Below are 27,985 nucleotides of genomic sequence, written 5' to 3' on the forward strand. Positions count from 1 at the left end.
ACCTCACCACTCTGTCATTGGGCCACTCTGTGGTCTCCTGGTGATGCTGCTAACTCAACACTCTGTGGTCTCCTCATGTTGTTGCCACCTCACAACTCTGTGGTCTCCTTATGTAGCTGCCACCTCACTACTCTTTCACTGGGCCACTCTGTGGTCTCCTCATGCTGCTGCCAACTCAACACTCTGTGGTCTCCTCATGCTACTTCTACCTCACCACTCTGTCACTGGGTCACTCTGTGGTCTCCTCTTGCTGCTGGCATCTCACCACTCTGTGGTCTCCTCATGCTGCTGCCACCTCACCACTCTGTGATCTCATGCTGCTGCCACCTCAACACTCTGTGGTCTCCTCTTTCTTCTGCCACCTCAACACTCTGTGGTCTCCTCATGCTGCTACCAACTCACAACTCTGCGGTCTTCTCGTGCTGCTGCCACCTCACCACTCTGTGATCTCATGCTGCTGCCACCTCAACACTCTGTGGTCTCCTCATGCTGCCACCTCACCACTCTGTCATTGGGCCACTCTGTGGTCTCCTCGTGATGCTGCTAACTCAACACTCTGTGGTCTCCTCATGCTGTTGCCACCTCACAACTCTGTGGTCTCCTCATGCTGCTGCCACCTCACCACTCTTTCACTGGGCCACTCTGTGGTCTCCTCATGCTGCTGCTAACTCAACACTCTGTGGTCTCCTCATGCTACTGCCACCTCAACACTCTGTGGTCTCCTCTTTCTTCTGCCACCTCAACACTCTGTGGTCTCCTCAAGCTGCTACCAACTCACAACTCTGCAGTCTCCTCATGCTGCTGCCACCTCACCACTCTGTGGTCTCCTCATGCTGCTGCTACTTCAACACTCTGTGGTCTCCTCATGTTGCCACCTCACCACTCTGTTCCTGGGCCACTCTGTGGTCTCCTCGTGCTGCTGCCAACTCAACACTCTGTGGTCTCCTCATGCTGCTGCCAACTCACCACTCTGTGATCTCCTCATGCTGCTGCCACCTCAACACTCTGTAGTCCGCTCTTTCTGCTGCCACCTCAACACTTTGTGGTCTCCTCATGCTGCTACCAACTCACAACTCTGCGGTCTCCTCGTGCTGCTGACACCTCACCACTCTGTGGTCTCCTCATGCTGCTATTACTTTAACACTCTGTGGTCTCCTCGTGCTGCCACCTCACCACTCTGTCACTGGGCCACTCTGTGGTCTACTCATGCTGCTGCTAACTTAACACTCTTTGGTCTCCTCATGCTGCTGCCACCTCACCCCTCTGTGGTCTCCTCATGCTGCTGCCACCTCACCACTCTGTCAATGGGCCACTCTGGGGTCTCCTCATGCTGCTGCCACCTCACCACTCTGATCTCCTCATGCTGCTACCACCTCAACACTCTGCGGTCTCCTTATGCTGCTGCCACCTCACCACTCTGTGGTCTCCTCATGCTGCTGCCACCTCACCACTCTGTCAATGGGCCACTCTGTAGTCTCCTCATGCTGCTGCCATCTCATCACTATGTGGTCTTCTCATGCTGCTGTCACCTCACCACTCTGTCACTAGGCCACTCTGTGGTCTCCTCATGCTGCTGCCAACTCTACACTCTGTAGTCTCCTCATGCTGCTGCCACCTCACCACTCTGTCACTGGACAACTCTGTGGTCTCCTCATGCTGCTGCTATCTCAACTAGTGATGTCGCGAACATAAAATTTTCAGTTCGCGAACAGCGAACGCGAACTTCCGCAAATGTTCGCGAACTGGCGAACCGGGCGAACCGCCATAGACTTCAATAGACAGGCGAATTTTAAAACCCACAGGGACTCTTTCTGGCCACAATAGTGATGAGAAAGTTGTTTCAAGGGGTCTAACACCTGGACTGTGGCATGCCGGAGGGGGATCTATGGCAAAACTCCCATGGAAAATTACGTAGTGGACGCAGAGTCGGGTTTTAATCCATAAAGGGCATAAATCAACTAACATTCCTAAATTGTTTGGAATAACGTGCTTTAAAACATCCAGTGTGTGTATACGATCAGGTATGATGTTGTATCGATCAGGTAGTGTAAGGGTTACGCCCGCATCACAGACATTGACAGACCAAACTCCCCTTTTAATGCACCGCAAACAGTTCATTTGCACAACCGCAAACTCCCCATTTGCACAAGGTTGGATACCAAGCTAGCCACGTCCCGGTGATGTCATTGAAGGTTTCTTCCTCCACCCAGCCACGTACAACACCAAGGGTCCCCGAAAGGTCAATTGAATTGATTTTTCGAACGGGGAGATGGTTAAAAAAACGCTGGCTCCCTCCCCTTTGTTTTTATCCACGGTGACTGCGTCTGCGCCGTGCAATTTACTGTCACACCCGATATGAGTGGTATTTTCTGTAGTACTATTCTCATCAGTTTAATCCCTCTAACGTCCCCGACTCCCCAATCTGGGGGCCATTTATTAAACAGATTTTTCGGACGGGGAGATGGTTAAAAAAACGCTGGCTCCCTCCACTCTGTTTTAATCCACGGTGACTGCGTCTGCGCCGTGCAATTTACTGTCACACCCGATATGAGTGGTATTTTCTGTAGTACTATTCTCATCAGTTTAATCCCTCTAACGTCCCCAATCTGGGTGCCATTTATTGAATAGATTTTTCGAACGGGGAGATGGTTAAAAAAAACCTGGCTCCCTCCACTCTGTTTTAAACCACGGTGACTGCGTCTGCGCCGTGCAATTTACTGTCACACCCGATATGAGTGGTATTTTCTGTAGTACTATTCTCATCAGTTTAATCCCTCTAACGTCCCCAATCTGGGTGCCATTTATTGAATAGATTTTTCGAACGGGGAGATGGTTAAAAAAACGCTGGCTCCCTCCACTCTGTTTTAAACCACGGTGACTGCATCTGCGCCGTGCAATTTACTGTCACACCCGATATGAGTGGTATTTTCTGTAGTACTATTCTCATCAGTTTAATCCCTCTAACATCCCCAATCTGGGGGCCATTTATTAAATAGATTTTTTGAACGGGGAGATGGTTAAAAAAACGCTGGCTCCCTCCACCGATATGAGTGGTATTTTCTGTAGTATTATTCTCATCAGTTTAATCCCTGTTACGTCCCATATCAGGAATTGCCTTTTATGAAAAAAAATTTAGGCCGGGTACCTTCGACTGCCTTCACAGTGACAGACCAAACTCTCATACACTAAACTGAATTGATTTCAGGAACCGGGAGATGGAAAAAGCAGCTTGGTCGGTCCTCTTACTCCCAAATTGGGGCACTGCGCGTGCACAGAGCAATGTGCTGTGACACCCTATATGAGTGGTGTCTTAACTAGTACTATTGCTATCAGTTTAATCCCTGTTACGGACCCTATCCGGTCGAATTGATTAACCATTGTCGAATCCCCCATTGACATCCCCCTTATAAGCTGTGTAAAGCATATTTTTTAGTTTGGTTTTGAACTGCTGCATCCTTTCCGACTTTTGGTAATTTGGTAACATTTCTGCCACTTTCTGCTTATACCGGGGGTCTAGTAGCGTGGCCACCCGATCGCTTTTGGTCTGACCATAATGAAGCAACGGCCTTATCATCTGGGGTGTGGCAACATTGCCAACACACTTTTATAGAGGTGATGATGATTGCTTCATTGTGATACGCAAGCCCCTTCACCACAACAAGGTAACGATCACGAAGGGGAATTGACACTTGTATGTGCCTTTTTTTTTTGGTTTGTTTTTGCAGCCACAGTGCTGCACCATAGGACAGAAAAATTAGGCATGTACACATGCCTGAAAAATAATGGCACTGTTGCAGACGCTATTGTAGCAGCGGCCGGAAAAATTTATGTTTTCCAGGCAGAAAAGTGACTAAAACATTACGGCTTGAACCCTAGTTGGTGGTGGAGAATTCACGAAAGTCATCCGGTATGCAGACATTAAATACAGCAGCGTGGGGACCATTTTGAGGCCAAGGCATGTAATCAGGCCTTTTGTTAGTCAAACGTATCCCCCACTGTCAGTCCCTTCGGGATCCATGCCTCATTCATCTTTATGAAGGTGAGGTAATCAACACTTTTTTGACCGAGGCGACTTCTCTTGTCAGTGACAATGCCTCCTGCTGCACTGAAGCTCCTTTCTGACAGGACACTTGAAGCAGGGCAGGCCAGAAGTTCTATCGCAAACTGGGATAGCTCAGGCCACAGGTCAAGCCTGCACACCCAGTAGTGAAGGGGTTCATTGCTCCTCAGAGTGTCGATATCTGCTGTTAAGGCGAGGTAGTCTGCTACCTGTCGGTCGAGTCGTTCTCTAAGGCTGGATCCCGAAGGGCTGTGGCGATGAGTAGGACTGAAAAAGCTCCGCATGTCCTCCATCAACAACACATCTGTAAATCGTCCAGTCCTTGCCGCCGTGGTAGGAGGAGGATTACACTCACCTCTTCCCCTGTTAGATTCCCGTTGTGCTGTGACATCTCCCTTATAAGCTGTGTAAAGCATATTTTTTAGTTTGGTTTTGAACTGCTGCATCCTTTCCGACTTTCGGTAATTTGGTAACATTTCTGCCACTTTCTGCTTATACCGGGGGTCTAGTAGCGTGGTCACCCAGTACAGATCGTTCTCCTTTATCCTTTTTATACGTGGGTCCCTCAACAGACATGACAGCATGAAAGACCCCATTTGAACAAGGTTGGATGCAGAGCTTCTCATTTCCCGTTCCTCGTCCTCACTGATGTCATTGACGGTCTGTTCTTCCCCCCAGCCACGTACAACACCATGGGTCCCAGATAGGTGACAACAACGAGCACCCTGGGGTGCCTGCTGTGGTTGGTCTTCCTCCTCCTCAAAGCCGCCACATTCCTCCTCTGACTCCTCTTCCTCATACTCCTCTTCCAGCGTTGCTGCAGGTCCGGCAAGCGATGATGACAAGGCTGTTTCTGGTGGTGATGGTGACCACAACTCTTCCTCTTCCTCTTCACGCTCATCTACAGCCTGATCCAGAACTCTTCGCAGGGCACGCTCCAGGAAGAAAACAAATGGGATGAGGTCGCTGATGGTGCCTTCGGTGCGACTGACTAGGTTTGTCACCTCCTCAAAAGGACGCATAAGCCTACAGGCATTGCGCATGAGTGTCCAGTAACGTGGCAAAAAGATTCCCAGCTCCGCAGAGGCTGTCCTAGCACCCCGGTCATACAAATACTCGTTGACGGCTTTTTCTTGTTGGAGCAGGCGGTCGAACATTAGGAGTGTTGAATTCCAACGTGTCGGGCTGTCGCATATCAAGCGCCTCACTGGCATGTTGTTTCGCCGCTGAATATCGGAAAAGTGCGCCATGGCCGTGTAGGAACGCCTGAAATGGCCACACACCTTCCTGGCCTGCTTGAGGACGTCCTGTAAGCCTGGGTACTTAGACACAAAACGTTGTACGATGAGATTCAACACATGTGCCATGCACGGCACATGTGACAACTTGCCCAAATTTAATGCCGCCAACAGATTGCTTCCATTGTCACACACCACTTTGCCGATCTCCAGTTGGTGCGGGGTCAGCCACTGATCCACCTGTGCGTTCAGGGCGGACAGGAGTGCTGGTCCTGTGTGGCTCTCTGCTTTCAGGCAAGTCAACCCCAAGATAGCGTTACACTGTCGTATCCGGGATGTGGAATAGCCCCTGGGGAGCTGGGGGGAATCAGTTGATGTGCAGCCAGACGCCGCAGCAGAAGAGGACTCAGCCGAGGAGGAAATTAAAGAGGATGGAGTAGGAGTAGAGGAGGTGGCAGTAGGTCTGCCTGCAAGTCGTGGTGGTGTCACCAACTCCGCTGCAGAGCCACGCATTCCATGCTTGTCAGCCGTCAGCAGGTTGACCCAATGCGCAGTATACGTGATATACCTGCCCTGACCGTGCTTTGCAGACCAGGTATCAGTGGTCAGATGGACCCTTGCCCCAACACTGTATGCCAGAGATGCCATGACTTCCTTTTCAATGACATGGTAGAGGTTTGGGATTGCCTTTTTTGAAAAAAAATTTCGTCCGGGTACCTTCCACTGTGGTGTCCCAATAGCGACAAATTTTTTGAAGGCCTCAGACTCTACCAGCTGGTATGGTAAAAGCTGGCGGGCTAAGAGTTCCGTCAAGCCAGCTGTCAGTCGCCGGGCAAGGGGGTGACTTTGTGACATTGGCTTCTTATGCTCAAACATGTCCTTGACAGACACCTGACTGTGGGCAGATGAGCAGGAACTGCTGAAGGTGAGAGATGGAGTGGCGGGTGGTTGAGAGGGGGCAGGGAGGACAGCAGTGGTTGACGTGGCTGAAGATGCAGGACCAGGAGGAGCATGGTGGCTTTGAGTTTGTGTGCTGCTTGTACTCATGTGTTGATCCCATAGGCGTTTGTGATGTGAGATCATGTGCCTTCGCAAAGCAGTTGTACCAAGGTGGGTGTTGGACTTCCCACGACTCAGTTTCTTTTGGCACAGGTTGCAAATGGCATTGCTTTTATCAGAGGCAGACACACAAAAAAAATGCCACACTGCTGAGCTTTGCAATGACGGCATTCTAGTGGTGGCAACAGCATGCGTTGACTGGCGTGCTGTCTGGCTGACCCCAGGTGCCGATACATGCTGTCTGACTGTGCCACTAACTCCTTGCGACGACCTCCCCCTGCTTCCAACTCGTCTCCTCATTCTCTCTGTCTCCCCTTCAGAACTTTCCCCCTCTTCTTCTCTTCGAGCAGGCACCCACGTGGCATCCGTGGACACATCGTCATCATCAACCGCTTCACTTGTATCTGACACCTCAGCAAAGGAAGCAGCAGCGGGTACAACATCATCATCATCACACTGTACGTCCATGTGTGTAATCCTGCCTGACTGAGACATATCCCCGTAATCTACATCATCTGGCAATAATGGTTGCGCATCACTAATTGCATCCAACTGATGTGTAAATAACTCCTCTGACGGATCAAGTGAAGCGGCTGTGGTGGCTGTGGTGGTAGTGGCGACGGGCGGGTGCGTGGTAACTTGAGAGCAGGTGACCGAAGCTGAGTTGGAGGAGGATGGTGCGTCAAGGTTCTTAGCGGAAGCTGTTGAAGATTGGGTGTCCTGTCTAAGCCAGTCAACTACGTCCTCTGAATTTTTCGGGTTCAGGGTACGTGGCCTCTGAAAACTGGGCATTATTCCAGGGACAGTGGAAATCACAGCACCACGACCACGACGGCCCCTGCGGGGTGGCCTGCCTCTGCCTGTCATTTTTTTTTTAGATAAGTGGTACTACGCGTGCTAGGTACTGTGCCACCCGGTATGAGTGGTTGGCACTGGCAGTGGGCACACTACAGTCTGTGGAAGTGGGCCTGACACACACTGGCAGCAGGCAAGCAACTGAATTTAGACTACTGTCTAAAAATTAAATGCCTTATTTATCGGCAAGCTACTGTGCCACCCGGTATCAGTGGTTGGCACTGGCAGTGGGCACACTACAGTCAGTGGAAGAGGGCCTGACACACACTGGCAGCAGGCAAGCAACTGAAATTACACTAAAGTGTAAAAATTAAATGCCTTATTTATCGGCAAGCTACTGTGCCACCCGGTATGAATGGTTGGCACTGGCAGTGGGCACACTACAGTCAGTGGAAGAGGGCCTGACACACACTGGCAGCAGGCAAGCAACTGAATTTAGACTACTGTCTAAAAATTAAATGCCTTATTTATCGGCAAGCTACTGTGCCACCCGGTATCAGTGGTTGGCACTGGCAGTGGGCACACTACAGTCAGTGGAAGCGGGCCTGACACACACTGGCAGCAGGCAAGCAACTGAAATTACACTAAAGTGTAAAAATTAAATGCCTTATTTATCGACAAGCTACTGTGCCACCCGGTATCAGTGGTTGGCACTGGCAGTGGGCACACTACAGTCAGTGGAAGCGGGCCTGACACACACTGGCAGCAGGCAAGCAACTGAATTTAGACTACTGTCTAAAAATTAAATGCCTTATTTATCGGCAAGCTACTGTGCCACCCGGTATCAGTGGTTGGCACTGGCAGTGGGCACACTACAGTCAGTAGAAGCGGGCCTGACACACACTGGCAGCAGGCAAGCAACTGAAATTACACTAAAGTGTAAAAATTAAATGCCTTATTTATCGGCAAGCTACTGTGCCACCCGGTATGAGTGGTTGGCACTGGCAGTGGGCACACTACAGTCAGTGGAAGAGGGCCTGACACACTGACTGGCAGCAGGCAAGCAACTGAATTTAGACTACTGTCTAAAAATTAAATGCCTTATTTATCGGCAAGCTACTGTGCCACCCGGTATCAGTGGTTGGCACTGGCAGTGGGCACACTACAGTCAGTGGAAGCGGGCCTGACACACACTGGCAGCAGGCAAGCAACTGAAATTACACTAAAGTGTAAAAATTAAATGCCTTATTTATCGGCAAGCTACTGTGCCACCCGGTATCAGTGGTTGGCACTGGCAGTGGGCACACTACAGTCAGTAGAAGCGGGCCTGACACACACTGGCAGCAGGCAAGCAACTGAAATTACACTAAAGTGTAAAAATTAAATGCCTTATTTATCGGCAAGCTACTGTGCCACCCGGTATGAGTGGTTGGCACTGGCAGTGGGCACACTACAGTCAGTGGAAGAGGGCCTGACACACTGACTGGCAGCAGGCAAGCAACTGAATTTAGACTACTGTCTAAAAATTAAATGCCTTATTTATCGGCAAGCTACTGTGCCACCCGGTATCAGTGGTTGGCACTGGCAGTGGGCACACTACAGTCAGTGGAAGCGGGCCTGACACACACTGGCAGCAGGCAAGCAACTGAAATTACACTAAAGTGTAAAAATTAAATGCCTTATTTATCGGCAAGCTACTGTGCCACCCGGTATGAGTGGTTGGCACTGGCAGTGGGCACACTACAGTCAGTGGAAGAGGGCCTGACACACACTGGCAGCAGGCAAGCAACTGAATTTAGACTACTGTCTAAAAATTAAATGCCTTATTTATCGGCAAGCTACTGTGCCACCCGGTATCAGTGGTTGGCACTGGCAGTGGGCACACTACAGTCAGTGGAAGCGGGCCTGACACACACTGGCAGCAGGCAAGCAACTGAATTTAGACTACTGTCTAAAAATTAAATGCCTTATTTATCGGCAAGCTACTGTGCCACCCGGTATCAGTGGTTGGCACTGGCAGTGGGCACACTACAGTCAGTTGAAGTCGGCCTGACACACACTAGCAGCAGGCAAGCAGCTGAAATTACACTAAAGTGTAAAAATTAAATGCCTTTTTTATGCAAAGTCCTGTGCCAGCCGGTATGAGTGGTGGGCACTGGCAGTGGGCACACTACAGTCAGTGGAAGTCAGCCTGACACACACTGGCAGGCAACTAACCTTAGATTAAAGTGTAAAAATTAAGTGCCTATTTTTTAAGCAAAGTCCTGTGCCACTCGGTATGACAGGGGTGGGCACTGGCAGTGGGCACACTACAGTCAGTTGAAGTCGGCCTGACACACACTAGCAGCAGGCAAGCAGCTGAAATTACATTAAAGTGTAAAAATTAAATGCCTTTTTTAAGCAAAGTCCTGTGCCAGCCGGTATGAGTGGTGGGCACTGGCAGTGGGCACACTACAGTCAGTGGAAGTCAGCCTGACACACACTGGCAGGCAACTAACCTTAGATTAAAGTGTAAAAATTAAGTGCCTATTTTTTAAGCAAAGTCCTGTGCCACTCGGTATGACAGGGGTGGGCACTGGCAGTGGGCACACTACAGTCAGTTGAAGTCGGCCTGACACACACTAGCAGCAGGCAAGCAGCTGAAATTACACTAAAGTGTAAAAATTAAATGCCTTTTTTATGCAAAGTCCTGTGCCAGCCGGTATGAGTGGTGGGCACTGGCAGTGGGCACACTACAGTCAGTGGAAGTCAGCCTGACACACACTGGCAGGCAACTAACCTTAGATTAAAGTGTAAAAATTAAGTGCCTATTTTTTAAGCAAAGTCCTGTGCCACTCGGTATGACAGGGGTGGGCACTGGCAGTGGGCACACTACAGTCAGTTGAAGTCGGCCTGACACACACTAGCAGCAGGCAAGCAGCTGAAATTACATTAAAGTGTAAAAATTAAATGCCTTTTTTAAGCAAAGTCCTGTGCCAGCCGGTATGAGTGGTGGGCACTGGCAGTGGGCACACTACAGTCAGTGGAAGTCAGCCTGACACACACTGGCAGGCAACTAACCTTAGATTAAAGTGTAAAAATTAAGTGCCTATTTTTTAAGCAAAGTCCTGTGCCACTCGGTATGACTGGGGTGGGCACTGGCAGTGGGCACACTACAGTCAGTTGAAGTCGGCCTGACACACACTAGCAGCAGGCAAGCAGCTGAAATTACACTAAAGTGTAAAAATTAAATGCCTTTTTTATGCAAAGTCCTGTGCCAGCCGGTATGAGTGGTGGGCACTGGCAGTGGGCACACTACAGTCAGTGGAAGTCAGCCTGACACACACTGGCAGGCAACTAACCTTAGATTAAAGTGTAAAAATTAAGTGCCTATTTTTTAAGCAAAGTCCTGTGCCACTCGGTATGACAGGGGTGGGCACTGGCAGTGGGCACACTACAGTCAGTTGAAGTCGGCCTGACACACACTAGCAGCAGGCAAGCAGCTGAAATTACATTAAAGTGTAAAAATTAAATGCCTTTTTTAAGCAAAGTCCTGTGCCAGCCGGTATGAGTGGTGGGCACTGGCAGTGGGCACACTACAGTCAGTGGAAGTCAGCCTGACACACACTGGCAGGCAACTAACCTTAGATTAAAGTGTAAAAATTAAGTGCCTATTTTTTAAGCAAAGTCCTGTGCCACTCGGTATGACAGGGGTGGGCACTGGCAGTGGGCACACTACAGTCAGTTGAAGTCGGCCTGACACACACTAGCAGCAGGCAAGCAGCTGAAATTACATTAAAGTGTAAAAATTAAATGCCTTTTTTAAGCAAAGTCCTGTGCCAGCCGGTATGAGTGGTGGGCACTGGCAGTGGGCACACTACAGTCAGTGGAAGTCAGCCTGACACACACTGGCAGGCAACTAACCTTAGATTAAAGTGTAAAAATTAAGTGCCTATTTTTTAAGCAAAGTCCTGTGCCACTCGGGATGACAGGGGTGGGCACTGGCAGTGGGCACACTACAGTCAGTTGAAGTCGGCCTGACACACACTGGCAGGCAACTAACCTTAGATTAAAGTGTAAAAATGAAGTGCCTTTTTTTTAAGCAAAGTCCTGTGCCACACGGGATGACAGGGGTGGGCACTGGCAGTGGGCACACTACAGTCAGTTGAAGTCGGCCTGACACACACTAGCAGCAGGCAAGCAGCTGAAATTACACTAAAGTGTAAAAATTAAATGCCTTTTTTATGCAAAGTCCTGTGCCAGCCGGTATGAGTGGTGGGCACTGGCAGTGGGCACACTACAGTCAGTGGAAGTCAGCCTGACACACACTGGCAGGCAACTAACCTTAGATTAAAGTGTAAAAATTAAGTGCCTTTTTTTAAGCAAAGTCCTGTGCCACACGGAATGACAGGGGTGAGCACTGGCAGTGGGCACACTACAGTCTGTGGGCCTGCAGCTCCTCACACACAGGCAGGCCAGGCAACTGCAATATGTATATAAAGGAAAAAAAAAAAGCAGACTAATGTTGCAGCCCTAAAAAGGGCTTTTTGGGGTGCTGTCAGGACGCTGTCCTTACAGCAGAGATCAGATGAGTCTTTCAGGACTGGAGTGGACACTGAATTCACTAGCCTAGCTATCGATTTCCCAATTAAATCAGCAGCAGTTACAGTCTCCCTCCTCTCACTAAGACTGCAGCTTCAGAATGAATCTAAAATGGATGCTGTGCAGGAGGTGGGAGGGTCTGGGAGGGAGGGTATGCTGCTGATTGGCTGGAATGTGTCTGCTGACTGTGAGGTACAGGGTCAAAGTTTGCTCAATGATGATGTATAGGGGGCGGACCGAACATCGCATGTGTTCGCCCGGCAGAGGCGAACGCGAACAAGCTATGTTCGCCGGGAACTGTTCGCCGTCGGATAGTTCGGGCCATCTCTAATCTCAACACTTTGAGGTCTCATCATGCTGCTGCCAACACAACACTCTGTGGCCTCTCATGGTGCTTCCACCTCACCACTCTGTGGTCTCCTCATGCTGCTGCCAACTCACCAGTATGTCACTGGACCACTCTGTGGTCTTCTCATGCTGCTGCAAACTCAACACTCTGTGGTGTCCTCATGCTGGTGCCAGCTCAGCACTCTGTCACTGGGCCACTCTGTGGTATCCTCATGCTGCTGCCACCTCAACACTCTGAGGTCTCCTCATTCTGCTGCCACCTCAACACTCAGTGGTCTCCTCATGCTGCTACCAACTCACAACTCTGTGGTCTCCTCGTGCTGCTGCCACCTCACCACTCTGTGGTCTCCTCATGCTGCTATTACTTTAACACTCTGTGGTCTCCTCGTGCTGCCACCTCACCACTCTGTCACTGGGGCACTCTGTTGTCTTCTCGTGCTGCTGCTGCTGCTAACTCAACACTCTGTTGTCTCCTCATGCTGTTGCCACCTCACAACTCTGTGGTCTCCTCAGGCTGCTGCCTCCTTACCACTCTGTCACTGGGCCACTCGGTGGTCTCATGCTGCTGCCAACTGAAAACTCTGTTGTCTCCTCATGCTGCTGCCACCTCACTACTCTGTAGTCTCCTAATGCTGCTGCCACCTCATGACTCTGCAGCCTCCTCGTGCTGCTGCCACCTAACCACTCTGTGGTCTCCTCATGCTGCTGCCACCTCACCACTCTGTGGTCTCCTCATGCTGCTGCCACCTCACCAGTATGTCACTGGGCCACTCTGTGGTCTCCTCATGCTGCTGCCACCTCAACACTCTGTGGTCTTCTCATGCTGGTGCCAGCTCAGCACTCTGTGGTCTGCTGATGCTGCTGCCACCTCATTACTTTTTGGTCTCCTCATGCTGCTGCCACCTCACCACTGTCACTGGGCCACCCTGGGGTCTCCTCATGCTGCTGCCAACTCAACACTCTGTGGTCTCCTCATTCTGCTGCCACCTCAACACTCGGTGGTCTCCTCATGCTGCTGCCACCTCACCATTCTGTCACTGGTTCACTCTGTTGTCTCCTCATGCTGCTGCCACCTAACCACTCTGTGGTCTTCTCATGCTGCTGTCACCTCACCAGTATGTCACTGGGCCACTCTGTGGTATTCTCATGCTGCTGCTACCTCACCATTCTGTGATTGGGCCATTTTGTGGTCGACTTATGCTGCTGCCAACTCAACACTCTGTCACTGGGCCACTCAGTGGTCTACTCATGCTGCAGCCACCTCACCACTCTGTGGTCTCCTCATGCTGCTGCCACCTCAACACTCTGCGGTCTCCTTGTGCTGCTGCCATCTCACCACTTTGTGGTCTCCTCATGCTGCTGCTACCTCATCAGTCATTCACTGGGCCACTCTGTGGTCTCCTCATGCTGCTGCTACCTTACCATTATTTCACTGGGCCACTCTGTGATGCCGGTGCCATCTCAGCACTTTGTGGTCTCCTCTTGCTGATGCCACCTCACCACTCTGTGACTGGGCCACTCTGTCATCTCCTCATGCTGCTGCCACCTCAACACTCTGTGGTCTCCTCATGCTGCTGCCACCTCAACACTCTGTGGTCTCCTCATGCTGCTGCCATCTCACCACTCTGTGGTCTCCTCATGCTTCTGCCACCTCACCACTCTGTGGTCTTCTCATGCTGCTGCCACATCACCACTCTGTCACTGGGCCACTCTGTGGTCTCCTCATGTTTCTGCCAACTCAACACTCTGTGCTCTCCTCATGCTGCTGCCACCTCACCACTCTGTGGTCCCCTCTTGCTGATGTCACCTCACCACTCTGTGACTGGGCCACTCTGTCATCTCCTCATGCTGCTGCCACCTCAACACTCTGTGGTCTCCTCATGCTGCTGCCACCTCAACACTCTGTGGTCTCCTCATGCTGCTGCCATCTCACCACTCTGTGGTCTCCTCATGCTGCTGCCAGCTCACCACTCTGTCACTGGGCCACTCTGTTGTTTCCTGATGCTGCAACCACATCAACGCTGTGTCACTGGGCCACTCTGTGGTCTTCTCAAGCTGCTGCCACCTCACCACTCTGTTACTGGGCCACTGTGTTGCAAACTCATGCGATTCTTCAAGTGATTCCCACCCTCACCAATCTGTTACTTTGTTGACAACTCATGCGATTCCCAACCTCACCACTCTGTGACTGAGCCATTGTGTTAACTCCTCATGCTGTTTCCACATCACCACTCGGTCATGGTGGCACTACTTGTTGCAGCGTGTAACAGAACAGCTTCTGTGGAAATTTGGTCAGTTTTGGCCCTGTAACTGACCAAATAAGTGAAGTGTGAAGTAATTCTAACAGTAACGATTAACATCTGCGTGTCATACTGACTCACAGTACTATTTCACTAGCACAACAGGCTCCCTATGCATGTTTCTGCAATGCACAGTGATCTACATTACTATGCAGTCTCTCAGCAGCCAGGAAATAGCTGTTTTTAACGTGATTCAATTTGGATTGAATCAAATCTTTTTGGAAAATTTGACGAACCGACCGAATAGAATTTTTGAGAAATTGACTCATTTCTAATTGTAGTAATAAAAAAAATGCTCCTGTATTGTTAGATACTTGCTATGGTACCACCTGCTGTTAATTTGACTCTCTCTCTCTCTCTCTCTCTCTCAGAAGCTCTGCTTTCCTATGCCGGTGGAATATCCAGTACCAGTAGATGTGCATTCTCAGTAGCTCATTCCCACTGCCCAAATTCTTCTACAGTATTTTGCTAAGACTGCCCTATTAATTAAAAACTGTGAACAAATTTCCATAGTATCTACCCACATTTATCATCAACCAAACATGAAGTAAATCATGAGTAGCTGTCACCATGAAATGCAGCGCAGGCTCCATGTTATAGAGCAGGAAGAGCTGAGCAGATTGATGTATAAATGTATTATGGGAAAAGATTCAGTAAAATCTTTTATATTTTTATAAATTTATATTTCTGCTCTCTCTATACTTGTGACAAAAAATAAAAAATTCTAGGAACTCGCCATGCCCCTCACGGAATACCTTGGGGTGTCTTCTTTCCAAAATGGGGTCACTTGTGGGGTAGTTATACTGCCCTGGCATTCTAGGGGCCCAAATGTGTGGTAAGGAGTTTGAAATCAAATTCTGTAAAAAATGACCAGTGAAATCCGAAAGGTGCTCTTTGGAATATGGGCCCCCCAATAAAGACTGTTTGATCCAAATAGGAATCTCCTGCACCCGCGAATGTAGCAACGCCACCGAAGACCAGGGAGCACAGAATTCCTTTTCCAACAGTAAAGCTGAATAAAAACTAGAGCCATTAATCCAGTCGCAAATATGCCTTGCCATGCACGCCAGATTGTAGTTTCTAATATCAGGAAATGCTATCCCTCCCTGCTCGATTCCCTTCATCAGGGAACGCATTAATATCCTAGTTCTCTTGCCATGCCACAAAAAAATTTTGAATGCTTTGACAAGTTTGGAGACATCTTTATGTTTTAACAGAATGGGGATAGTCTGCATAGGATATAGCAATTTGGAAACTGACATCATCTTAATAAGATGATTACGCCCCAGCAACGACAGCGGCAGATCATGCCACCTACGCAATTCTTGAACTATTTTAGTAATTAACGGGTCATAGTTAAGTCTATATATAGACTCGGGAGTGACCCCCACTTTAATCCCCAAGTAAGTTATGTAAGACCGAGCAACAGGTATACCCCCCAATTCATCACCCATCCTCCTCTGCCCCCCGCCCTTTAAAAATAGTATCTCGCTTTTTGATTTATTTATCTTCAACCCTGAGAGAAGACCGAACTCCTCTAGTGCCTCAATAATCCTCCCAATATCCCTTTGAGGGTTAGACAAGAAAAGTAAGATATCATCAGCAAACAACGCCGTACGCAGCTGCTTCTTGCCCACCCCCATACCCTCAAAGAAATCTCCTGAGTAGGGATGAGCGAACACGAACTGTATAGTTCGGGTTCGTACCGAATTTTGGGGTGTCCGTGACACGGACCCGAACATTTTCGTAAAAGTCCGGGTTCGGGTTCGGTGTTCGGCGCTTTCTTGGCGCTTTTTGAAAGGCTGCAAAGCAGCCAATCAACAAGCGTCATACTACTTGGCCCAAGAGGCCATCACAGCCATGCCTACTATTGGCATGGCTGTGATTGGCCAGTGCACCATGTGACCCAGCCTCTATTTAAGCTGGAGTCACGTAGCGCCGCACGTCACTCTGCTATGATCAGTATAGGGAGAGGTTGCAGCTGCGACGTTAGGGCGAGATTAGGCAGATTAACTCCTCCAAAAGACTTCATTCTGTGATCGATCTGCAGCTGTGGATCATTGAAGTGCTATTATTGACTTGCTCACTTTTTTGAGGCTGCCCAGAGCGTTTTTAGATCACTTTTTTTCTGGGGTGATCGGCGGCCATTTTGTGACTTGTGGTGCGCCATCACGAGCTATCACCAAGTGTATTTAACCATCGATAGTGTGATTATTTTGTGCTATATCCTACATCAGCTGCAGGCTGAGCCTGTGTCACCGAAGTGCATTTAACCATCAACAGTCTGGTTATTTTTTGGCCATATACTACATCAGCTGCAGGCTGAGCCTGTTTCACCCAAGTGCATTTAACCATCAACAGTCTGATTATTTTTTGGCCATATACTACATCAGCTGCAGGCTGAGCCTGTGTCACCGAAGTGCATTTAACCATCAACAGTCTGGTTATTTTTTGGCCATATATTACATCAGGGGCAAGTTGAGCCTGTCACACAGCGCCTAAAAAATAGACCTGACATTTCTATTCAACCAAATCTGCACAGTTTTAGCTGGTCAAGTTATTTGTAGTGACCGTCAAAGCAGACTTTTTGTTCTGGGTTGAAAAAGCATTCCCAAATTTGCCATTCTGAAAATAACTAGTTTGTGGTATTTCAGGCCTACTTGAAATCTATCCCAAAAAGAAAATCTTCCATTGAAGTTATTGATAGTATCATTCAGAAAAACCTAAGACACACGCTAGCGTGCTGATAGAAGTGTCATTCTGTGATTAAACCTATAACTGTCACACAGCGCAAAAAAAAACAGGTCTCACATCTCTATTCAACCAAATCTGCACAGTTTTAGCTGGTCAAGTTATTTGTAGTGACCGTCAAAGCAGACTTTTTGTTCTGGGTTGAAAAAGCATTCCCAAATTTGCCATTCTGAAAATAACTAGTTTGTGGTATTTCAGGCCTACTTGAAATCTATCCCAAAAAGAAAATCTTCCATTGAAGTTATTGATAGTATCATTCAGAAAAACCTAAGACACACGCTAGCGTGCTGATAGAAGTGTCATTCTGTGATTAAACCTATAACTGTCACACAGCGCAAAAAAAAACAGGTCTCACATCTCTATTCAACCAAATCTGCACAGTTTTAGCTGGTCAAGTTATTTGTAGTGACCGTCAAAGCAGACTTTTGGTTCTGGGTTGAAAAAGCATTCCCAAATTTGCCATTCTGAAAATAACTAGTTTGTGGTATTTCAGGCCTACTTGAAATCTATCCCAAAAAGAAAATCTTCCATTAAAGTTATTGATAGTATCATTCAGAAAAACCTAAGACACACGCTAGCGTGCTGATAGAAGTGTCATTCTGTGATTAAACCTATAACTGTCACACAGCGCAAAAAAAAACAGGTCTCACATCTCTATTCAACCAAATCTGCACAGTTTTAGCTGGTCAAGTTATTTGTAGTGACCGTCAAAGCAGACTTTTTGTTCTGGGTTGAAAAAGCATTCCCAAATTTGCCATTCTGAAAATAACTAGTTTGTGGTATTTCAGGCCTACTTGAAATCTATCCCAAAAAGAAAATCTTCCATTAAAGTTATTGATAGTATCATTCAGAAAAACCTAAGACACACGCTAGCGTGCTGATAGAAGTGTCATTCTGTGATTAAACCTATAACTGTCACACAGCGCAAAAAAAAACAGGTCTCACATCTCTATTCAACCAAATCTGCACAGTTTTAGCTGGTCAAGTTATTTGTAGTGACCGTCAAAGCAGACTTTTTGTTCTGGGTTGAAAAAGCATTCCCAAATTTGCCATTCTGAAAATAACTAGTTTGTGGTATTTCAGGCCTACTTGAAATCTATCCCAAAAAGAAAATCTTCCATTAAAGTTATTGATAGTATCATTCAGAAAAACCTAAGACACATGCTAGCGTGCTGATAGAAGTGTCATTCTGTGATTAAACCTATAACTGTCACACAGCGCAAAAAAAAAACAGGTCTCACATCTCTATTCAACCAAATCTGCACCGTTTTAGCTGGTCAAGTTATTTGTAGTGACCGTAAAAGCAGACTTTTTGTTCTGGGTTGAAAAAGCATTCCCAAATTTGCCATTCTCAAAATTGTGGTGAACGGGAACAATGAAAACATCTAATAAGGGACGTGGACATGGTCGTGGTGGTGTTAGTGGACCCTCTGGTGCTGGGAGAGGACGTGGCCGTTCTGCCACAGCCACACGTCCTAGTGAACCAACTACCTCAGATCCTAGTAGCCGCCAGAATTTACAGGGATATTTGGTGGGGCCCAATGCCGTTCTAAGGATGGTAAGGCCTGAGCAGGTACAGGCATTAGTCAATTGGGTGGCCGACAGTGCATCCAGCACGTTCACATTATCTCCCACCCAGTCTTCTGCAGAAAGCGCACAGATGGCGCATGAAAACCAAGCCCATCAGTCTGTCACATCACCCCCATGCATATCAGGGAAACTGTCTGAGCCTCAAGTTATGCAGCAGTCTCTTATGCTGTTTGAAGACTCTGCTGCCAGGGTTTTCCAAGGGCATCCACCTAGCCCTTCACCAGGGGTGGAAGAGATAGAATGCACTAACGCACAACCACTTATGTTTCCTGATGATGAGGACATGGGAATACCACTTCAGCACGTCTCTGATGATGACGAAACACAGGTGCCAACTGCTGCGTCTTTCTGCAGTGTGCAGACTGAACAGGAGGTCAGGGGTCAAGACTGGGTGGAAGACGATGCAGGGGTTGATGAGGTCCTAGACCCCACATGGAATGAAGGTCGTGCCACTGACTTTCAGAGTTCGGAGGAAGAGGCAGTGGTGAGACCGAGCCAACAGCGTAGCAAAAGAGGGAGCAGTGGGCAAAATCAGAACACCCGCCACCAAGAGACTCCGCCTGCTACTGACCGCCGCCATCTGGGACCGAGCACCCCAAAGGCAGCTTCAAGGAGTTCCCTGGCATGGCACTTCTTCAAACAATGTGCTGACGACAAGACCCGAGTGGTTTGCACGCTGTGCCATCAGAGCCTGAAGCGAGGCATTAACGTTCTGAACCTTAGCACAACCTACATGACCAGGCACCTGCATGCAAAGCATGAACTGCAGTGGAGTAAACACATTAAAAACAAGGAAGTCACTCAGGCTCCCCCTGCTACCTCTTCTGCTGCTGCCGCCTCGGCCTCTTCTGCTGCTGCCGCCGCCTCGGCCTCTTCTGCTGCTGCTGCCGCCTCGGCCTCTTCCTCTGCCTCTGGAGGAACGTTGGCACCTGCCGCCCAGCAAACATGGGATGTACCACCAACACCACCACCTGCGTCACCAAGCATCTCAACCATGTCACACGGCAGCGTTCAGCTCTCCATCTCACAAACATTTGAGAGAAAGCGTAAATTCTCACCTAGCCACCCTCGATCCCTGGCCCTGAATGCCAGCATTTCTAAACTACTGGCCTATGAAATGCTGTCATTTAGGCTGGTGGAGGTGCAGCGTACTCAAGTTGTGTAATAGAGTTTCTGGGTGTAGTAGTGCAATGACACTAACCTGAGACGGCTGACTCTCTGCATAGGCAGGTGATGGTAAGAAATTGCTCGTGACGCCAGTGCCAATTAAACGGTGGCACGCCGTTTGCGGATAGCAGGAATAAATTGAGGAACACGTGGTATTAAAACAGAACTCCAACTTTAGTAGTTTTCATGCAGAGACAATATTGGAATCGCAGTTCCTTGGCATACAGTCGATTTTGCAATACGGTTGATGCAGGCAATTACAGATTTAGCAAGGTGATTACAGAGTGTTGAACACAGGACTTGCAGTACAGGAGCTTGCACTCTATTTCTGTCTGATCCTGGAATATAGCAATTCTTCACCAAGGCCCAATAACCTAGTTCTGGCTTTATATCCTTGGCTGTAGCTTTATAAAGTACCTCCTCTGTTATCTTGAGTACCTCTTGCTTCTCTGCGCTTTGCCTCTGTCTCCCTCTCAACTTCCTCAGGCTCTAGAAACTTCTGAACTCTAGACTAGACTGACTTTCACTTCCCTGTCTGGGCCTTATATAAACTAGGGCTCTCTAGCTCCTTCTAGTGACTAGAAGCTGGAATGACACCCCTAGCAGGCCTGTACATGCAAGTGTCACAGCAACAGGGAAATACACAACATTACATTACATGACAATTTATAAAGATGACATATACCAACTTCTCCATAACTAAGGAGGGACGACAGCACACCAAGTGACACTTTGGTAGTGACGGGTATTACAGTCCCCGTACACTACATACCCCACTGCTTTAAGCTAAGTACGACCTCGTACTCCATCATGGGTCGCCCAACTGGAATCTCTACCTGAAATAGAAAATAGAGACATGCAGGCATACATACATGTAATTCATCTGCATTTACATTTACATCAGGTCCAATTGGCAAAGATGAAGGGTAGTGACAAGGGGCGTCGTTCTCTTCTCTCAGGATAATGAATGGAACGGGGCGCTGACCTGGCACAGCGTAACATTATAACCAGGATAGTCCATGACAATGAATAAGTCCATGATAGAACAGCAAAATAGATAAAACAGTATAAAAGTTCTTGGAGGCTCAAAGAACAAACATGAGTCCGTACCCAGGTTATTTTTCTATTAAATCACAGAGGCTCTCATGCGGTGGAGTCCATCTCTGGGCACATTTCCTTTTAAAAGAGCAAAAATCTCAGAGGCTCAGGTTCTTTTGAGTCTGTCTCCGGGCACGGTTCCTTAGTATGAAGTTGCACAATAAAATTGTAGAATATAAAACAAGTGCTGTAATACCCCTGATCAACCTGAAAAGGGGGTGAAGGGTAAAAGGTGCAACTAAGGAACAGGCACAACTTGGCGTGGGGTAGCAAAAGCAGGCAGGAGGTCCTGGAAACAAACGTGGCCTTGCTGACTTTGTGATTTCAGTGGTCAACACCTACCACTGAGCCGTGGACAAACTGGCAGCCGCAACAAAGGACCAGAAACATAGGACTCCTGTCCTGGAAGGGTTAACATCAAACTTCTGCAGTGAAATAAATCAAAGGCCTAGCAGGCTGATTCACAGTGGCATATCATAACCACTTGGCTCTGCTGGCAAGTACGGCCTGTAGTAGTCCTCTACAGGAGGATGGGCCCACATAACTGTATTGGGGGGCAGCTGTAGGGTGAAGGGGCCCCTAATAGGTATTGGCCCCATGGGCCTAGGGGTAAACCCTTGGGTGGACCGTACCGGTCCCGGCATAAGGATTGTGGGATGCAATGGCGTGGTTACCGCCGCCTCAAGCGGTCCGGTGGGCTCGGCGCGGCTATTCACAGCAACCGGGGGTCTCCTTTGGGGCACTGACGGAGCGGTGGCAGCAGAAGGTGGTCTACGGGTGGTGACAGGCACCCTTACCTCGTCCTTCTTTGGCGGAGTCTGGATCCTAGCGGTCGCGATCTTGCGCAGCTCCCGCAACTTCTCCTCCAGCCGGACAATCTGCTCACTGATGCTCTCTGTGTCGGAGTCGCTGTCATCTGCTGGCGCCGCCGGCGCAGGTACAGTCACCGATGGCGCGGACTCGGCCTCTGCAGGTTCTGGCGATGCGTCTGGTCTCCGACCCCTCCGGATGTTCTCCAAGGTAGCATGAAGTCCTTTCAAGTTTTCCATATCTTGTATGGTCTTCTCCCGACGAGGCAGCTCGGGGGAAGGATAGGGGCTCACCCATTTCTCCAACACGGTTGGCTGCCAGAAGACGTTAGGCCCAATGAAGGAGCTCCGCTCCTGAAAGGCGTGATGGGCCGGCTCTGGAGAGCGTTCAGGTTCCCGCTCGCAGCCAGAGTAGTCTTCTCCTTCTTCTGCCTCCCAGTCCTCAGGGGCTCGTTTGGTACGGGTCACGGCAGTGGCATAAGGGCCTCGCAGGCTCTCGGCAGGGGTGTACTCCACTTCCTCTCCCTCACGGAGGTTGTGCTGATAAGAAGGGAGGTAGTCTCTTTTGACAGACCTTCGATTCACATAGAGGTCTCTGCCAGTTAGATAGTCCTGGATGAACCCGTAGCCACGGGTTTTGTCGAATGACAGCATCACTCCCTTTCTCCTTTCCAGGCGGGGTTGGGTGTTAGCATGCTTTTCATGGATTGTTTTAGTCAATTCTTCATAAACGATTTTGGTCTTCGTATTCCGCTTTATAGCGGCCTCCCGGATCTCCGCCATAAGTGATGACCACTTGAACGAGGGCTGAAAAAAGTCTCTCCACGAGCCATAGTAGGGCTCTGGTTCTTTCTCCCTTGGGCGGCAGGCGGGTGTCTCCGGTCCCGGAGAGTAGGCCGGTGGAGCCTCCTCTGGCTCTACACCAACATCAGGCACTTGCGGTATTTTTAGCGTAGACATTGCAGCACACTGATGCTCACTTTCCAACATGCTCGATCCTTCTGAGGAGAGCGATAGGGTCGCGTCAATTACCGCAGCCAGCTCCTCCCACTGCACTGGGAGGCCGCCCCCCAGGTATTCCAGTATATGGAAGGCGGTGTCCATGCTGGCAGACATGCAAATGTCCAGATAAGCAGTGGCGCCTGACCTTGAACTCCTTCCCGCTCTTTTCTCGGAAAGGCGCCAATTTTTCCCGCCTTTTCGGGATGAAGATGACGCAGCAGTTATTTCAGCAAGCCCAGCAGCCATCTTTGGGTATAAACGCTGTCTATTCACTGACAGCAAGCAGGATTGTAAAAAGTCCACAAAACCACACTCCAATGTGGCGATTTTCTTCCTCTTGGTAGCGCAACACTGCACAGCGCTTTTTGGAGGTTTTAGGCACACTTTGGGTAGGATTTTCAGTCCACAAAGTCCACTTTAAATAAACAGGTAATTTGTCACTTTGGTCACAGGGCAACTGTATAAGGCACAAAGTTCACGCTTCTTGCACTAGAAAGCGTGCGTATACTGTTCGTGACGCCAAAAGAGAGGTGCAGCGTACTCAAGTTGTGTGTAATAGAGTTTCTGGGTGTAGTAGTGCAATGACACTAACCTGAGACGGCTGACTCTCTGCATAGGCAGGTGATGGTAAGAAATTGTTTGTGACGCCAGTGCCAATTAAACAGTGGCACGCCGTTTGCGGATAGCAGGAATAAATTGAGGAACACGTGGTATTTAAACAGAACTCCAACTTTAGTAGTTTTCATGCAGAGACAATATTGGAATCGCAGTTCCTTGGCATACAGTCGATTTTGCAATACGGTTGATGCAGGCAATTACAGATTTAGCAAGGTGATTACAGAGTGTTGAACACAGGACTTGCAGTACAGGAGCTTGCACTCTATTTCTGTCTGATCCTGGAATATAGCAATTCTTCACCAAGGCCCAATAACCTAGTTCTGGCTTTATATCCTTGGCTTTAGCTTTATAAAGTACCTCCTCTGTTATCTTGAGTACCTCTTGCTTCTCTGCGCTTTGCCTCTGTCTCCCTCTCAACTTCCTCAGGCTCTAGAAACTTCTGAACTCTAGACTAGACTGACTTTCACTTCCCTGTCTGGGCCTTATATAAACTAGGGCTCTCTAGCTCCTTCTAGTGACTAGAAGCTGGAATGACACCCCTAGCAGGCCTGTACATGCAAGTGTCACAGCAACAGGGAAATACACAACATTACATTACATGACAATTTATAAAGATGACATATACCAACTTCTCCATAACTAAGGAGGGACGACAGCACACCAAGTGACACTTTGGTAGTGACGGGTATTACAGTCCCCGTACACTACAGACACACACAGCTTCAAACAGCTCATGTCACTTGCTGTCCCACAGTATGTTGTTCCCAGCCGCCACTACTTCTCTAAGAGAGCCGTGCCTTCCCTGCACAAACAAGTGTCCGATAAAATCAAGTGTGCACTGCGCAACGCCATCTGTGGCAAGGTCCACCTAACCACAGATACGTGGACCAGTAAGCACGGCCAGGGACGCTATATCTCCCTAACTGCACACTGGGTAAATGTAGTGGCGGCTGGGCCCCAGGCGGAGAGCTATTTGGCGCACGTCCTTACGCCGCCAAGGATCGCAGGGCAACATTCTTTGCCTCCTGTCTCCTCCTCCTCCTACTCAGCTTCCTCCTCCTCTTCTTCCACCTGCTCATCCAGTCAGCCACACACCTTCACCACCAACTTCAGCACAGCACGGGGTAAACGTCAGCAGGCCATTCTGAAACTCATATGTTTGGGGGACAGGCCCCACACCGCACAGGAGTTGTGGTGGGGTATAGAACAACAGACCGACGAGTGGTTGCTGCCGGTGAGCCTCAAGCCCGGCCTGGTGGTGTGCGATAATGGTCGAAATCTCGTTGCAGCTCTGGGACTAGCCGGTTTGACGCACATCCCTTGCCTGGCGCATGTGCTGAATTTGGTGGTGCAGAAGTTCATTCGCAACTACCCCGACATGTCAGAGCTGCTGCATAAAGTGCGGGCCGTCTGTTCGCGCTTCCGGCGTTCACACCCTGCCGCTGCTCGCCTGTCTGCGCTACAGCGTAACTTCGGCCTTCCCGCTCACCGCCTCATATGCGACGTGCCCACCAGGTGGAACTCCACCTTGCATATGCTGGACAGACTGTGCGAGCAGCAGCAGGCCATAGTGAAGTTTCAGCTGCAGCACGCACGGGTCAGTCGCACTGCGGATCAGACCCACTTCACCACCAATGACTGGGCCTCCATGCGAGACCTGTGTGCCCTGTTGCGCTGTTTCGAGTACTCCACCAACATGGCCAGTGGTGATGACGCCGTTATCAGCGTTACAATACCACTTCTATGTCTCCTTGAGAAAACACTTAGGGCGATGATGGAAGAGGAGGTGGCCCAGGAGGAAGAGGAGGAAGAGGGGTCATTTTTAGAACTTTCAGGCCAGTCTCTTCAAAGTGACTCAGAGGGAGGTTTTTTGCAACACCAGAGGCCAGGTACAAATGTGGCCAGACAGGGCCCACTACTGGAGGACGAGGAGGACGAGGATGAGGAGGAGGTGGAGGAGGATGAGGATGAAGCATGTTCACAGCGGGGTGGCACCCAAAGCAGCTCGGGCCCATCACTGGTGCGTGGCTGGGGGGAAACACAGGACAATGACGATACGCCTCCCACAGAGGACAGCTTGTCCTTACCTCTGGGCAGCCTGGCACACATGAGCGACTACATGCTGCAGTGCCTGCGCAACGACAGCAGAGTTGCCCACATTTTAACGTGTGCAGACTACTGGGTTGCCACCCTGCTGGATCCCCGGTACAAAGACAATGTGCCCACCTTACTTCCTACACTGGAGCGTGATAGGAAGATGCGCGAGTACAAGCGCACGTTGGTAGACGCGCTACTGAGAGCATTCCCAAATGTCACAGGGGAACCAGTGGAAGCCCAAGGCGAAGGCAGAGGAGCAGCAAGAGGTCGCCAAACCAGCTGTGTCACGGCCAGCTCCTCTGAGGGCAGGGTTAGCATGGCAGAGATGTGGAAAAGTTTTGTCACCACGCCACAGCTAACTGCACCACCTCCTGATACGGAACGTGTTAGCAGGAGGCAACATTTCACTAACATGGTGGAACAGTACCTGTGCACACCCCTCCACGTACTGACTGATGGTTCAGCCCCATTCAACTTCTGGGTCTCCAAATTGTCCACGTGGCCAGACCTAGCCTTTTATGCCTTGGAGGTGCTGGCCTGCCCGGCGGCCAGCGTTTTGTCTGAACGTGTATTCAGCACGGCAGGGGGCGTCATTACAGACAAACGCAGCCGCCTGTCTACAGCCAATGTGGACAAGCTGACGTTCATAAAAATGAACCAGGCATGGATCCCACAGGACCTGTCCATCCCTTGAGCAGATTAGATATTAACTACCTCCCCTTAACAATATATTATTCTACTCCAGGGCACTTCCTCATTCAATACTATTTTTAATTTCATTTTACCATTATATTGTGGGGCAACCCAAAGTTGAATGAACCTCTCCTCTGTCTGGGTGCCGGGGCCTAAATGTGTGACAGTGGCCTGTTCCAGTGGTGGGTGACGTGAAGCCTGATTCTCTGCTATGACATGAATACAGATTCTGCGCTGACATAAGGCCAGATTCTCTGTTACGGGACCTCTCTCCTCTGCCTGGGTGCCTGGGCCTAAATGTGTGACAGTGGCCTGTTCCAGTGGTGGCTGACGTGAAGCCTGATTCTCTGCTATGACATGAATACAGATTCTGCGCTGACATAAGGCCAGATTCTCTGTTACGGGACCTCTCTCCTCTGCCTGGGTGCCTGGGCCTAAATGTGTGACAGTGGCCTGTTCCAGTGGTGGGTGACGTGAAGCCTGATTCTCTGCTATGACATTAAGACAGATTCTGTGCTGACATAAGGCAAGATTCTCTGTTACGGGACCTCTCTCCTCTGCCTGGGTGCCTGGGCCTAAATGTGTGACAGTGGCCTGTTCCAGTGGTGGGTGACGTGAAGCTTGATTCTCTGCTATGACATGAAGACTGATTCTGCGCTGACATAAGGCCAGATTCTCTGTTACGGGACCTCTCTCCTCTGCCTGGGTGCCTGGGCCTAAATGTGTGACAGTGGCCTGTTCCAGTGGTGGGTGACGTGAAGCCTGATTCTCTGCTATGACATGAATACAGATTCTGCGCTGACATAAGGCCAGATTCTCTGTTACGGGACCTCTCTCCTCTGCCTGGGTGCCTGGGCCTAAATGTGTGACAGTGGCCTGTTCCAGTGGTGGCTGACGTGAAGCCTGATTCTCTGCTATGACATGAATACAGATTCTGCGCTGACATAAGGCCAGATTCTCTGTTACGGGACCTCTCTCCTCTGCCTGGGTGCCTGGGCCTAAATGTGTGACAGTGGCCTGTTCCAGTGGTGGGTGACGTGAAGCCTGATTCTCTGCTATGACATTAAGACAGATTCTGTGCTGACATAAGGCCAGATTCTCTGTCACGGGACCTCTCTCCTCTGCCTGGGTGCCTGGGCCTAAATGTGTGACAGTGGCCTGTTCCAGTGGTGGGTGACGTGAAGCTTGATTCTCTGCTATGACATGAAGACTGATTCTGCGCTGACATAAGGCCAGATTCTCTGTTACGGGACCTCTCTCCTCTGCTTGGGTGCCTGGGCCTAAATGTGTGACAGTGGCCTGTTCCAGTGGTGGGTGACGTGAAGCCTGATTCTCTGCTATGACATTAAGACAGATTCTGTGCTGACATAAGGCCAGATTCTCTGTTACGGGACCTCTCTCCTCTGCCTGGGTGCCTGGGCCTAAATGTGTGACAGTGGCCTGTTCCAGTGGTGGGTGACGTGAAGCTTGATTCTCTGCTATGACATGAAGACTGATTCTGCGCTGACATAAGGCCAGATTCTCTGTTACGGGACCTCTCTCCTCTGCCTGGGTGCCTGGGCCTAAATGTGTGACAGTGGCCTGTTCCAGTGGTGGCTGACGTGAAGCCTGATTCTCTGCTATGACATGAATACAGATTCTGCGCTGACATAAGGCCAGATTCTCTGTTACGGGACCGCTCTCCTCTGTCTGGGTGCCGGGGCCTAAATGTGTGACAGTGGCCTGTTCCAGTGGTGGGTGACGTGAAGCTTGATTCTCTGCTATGACATGAAGACTGAT

This window comes from Bufo bufo, chromosome 6 (genome assembly GCF_905171765.1).
Source record: "Bufo bufo chromosome 6, aBufBuf1.1, whole genome shotgun sequence".
NCBI classification, from domain to species: domain Eukaryota; kingdom Metazoa; phylum Chordata; class Amphibia; order Anura; family Bufonidae; genus Bufo; species Bufo bufo.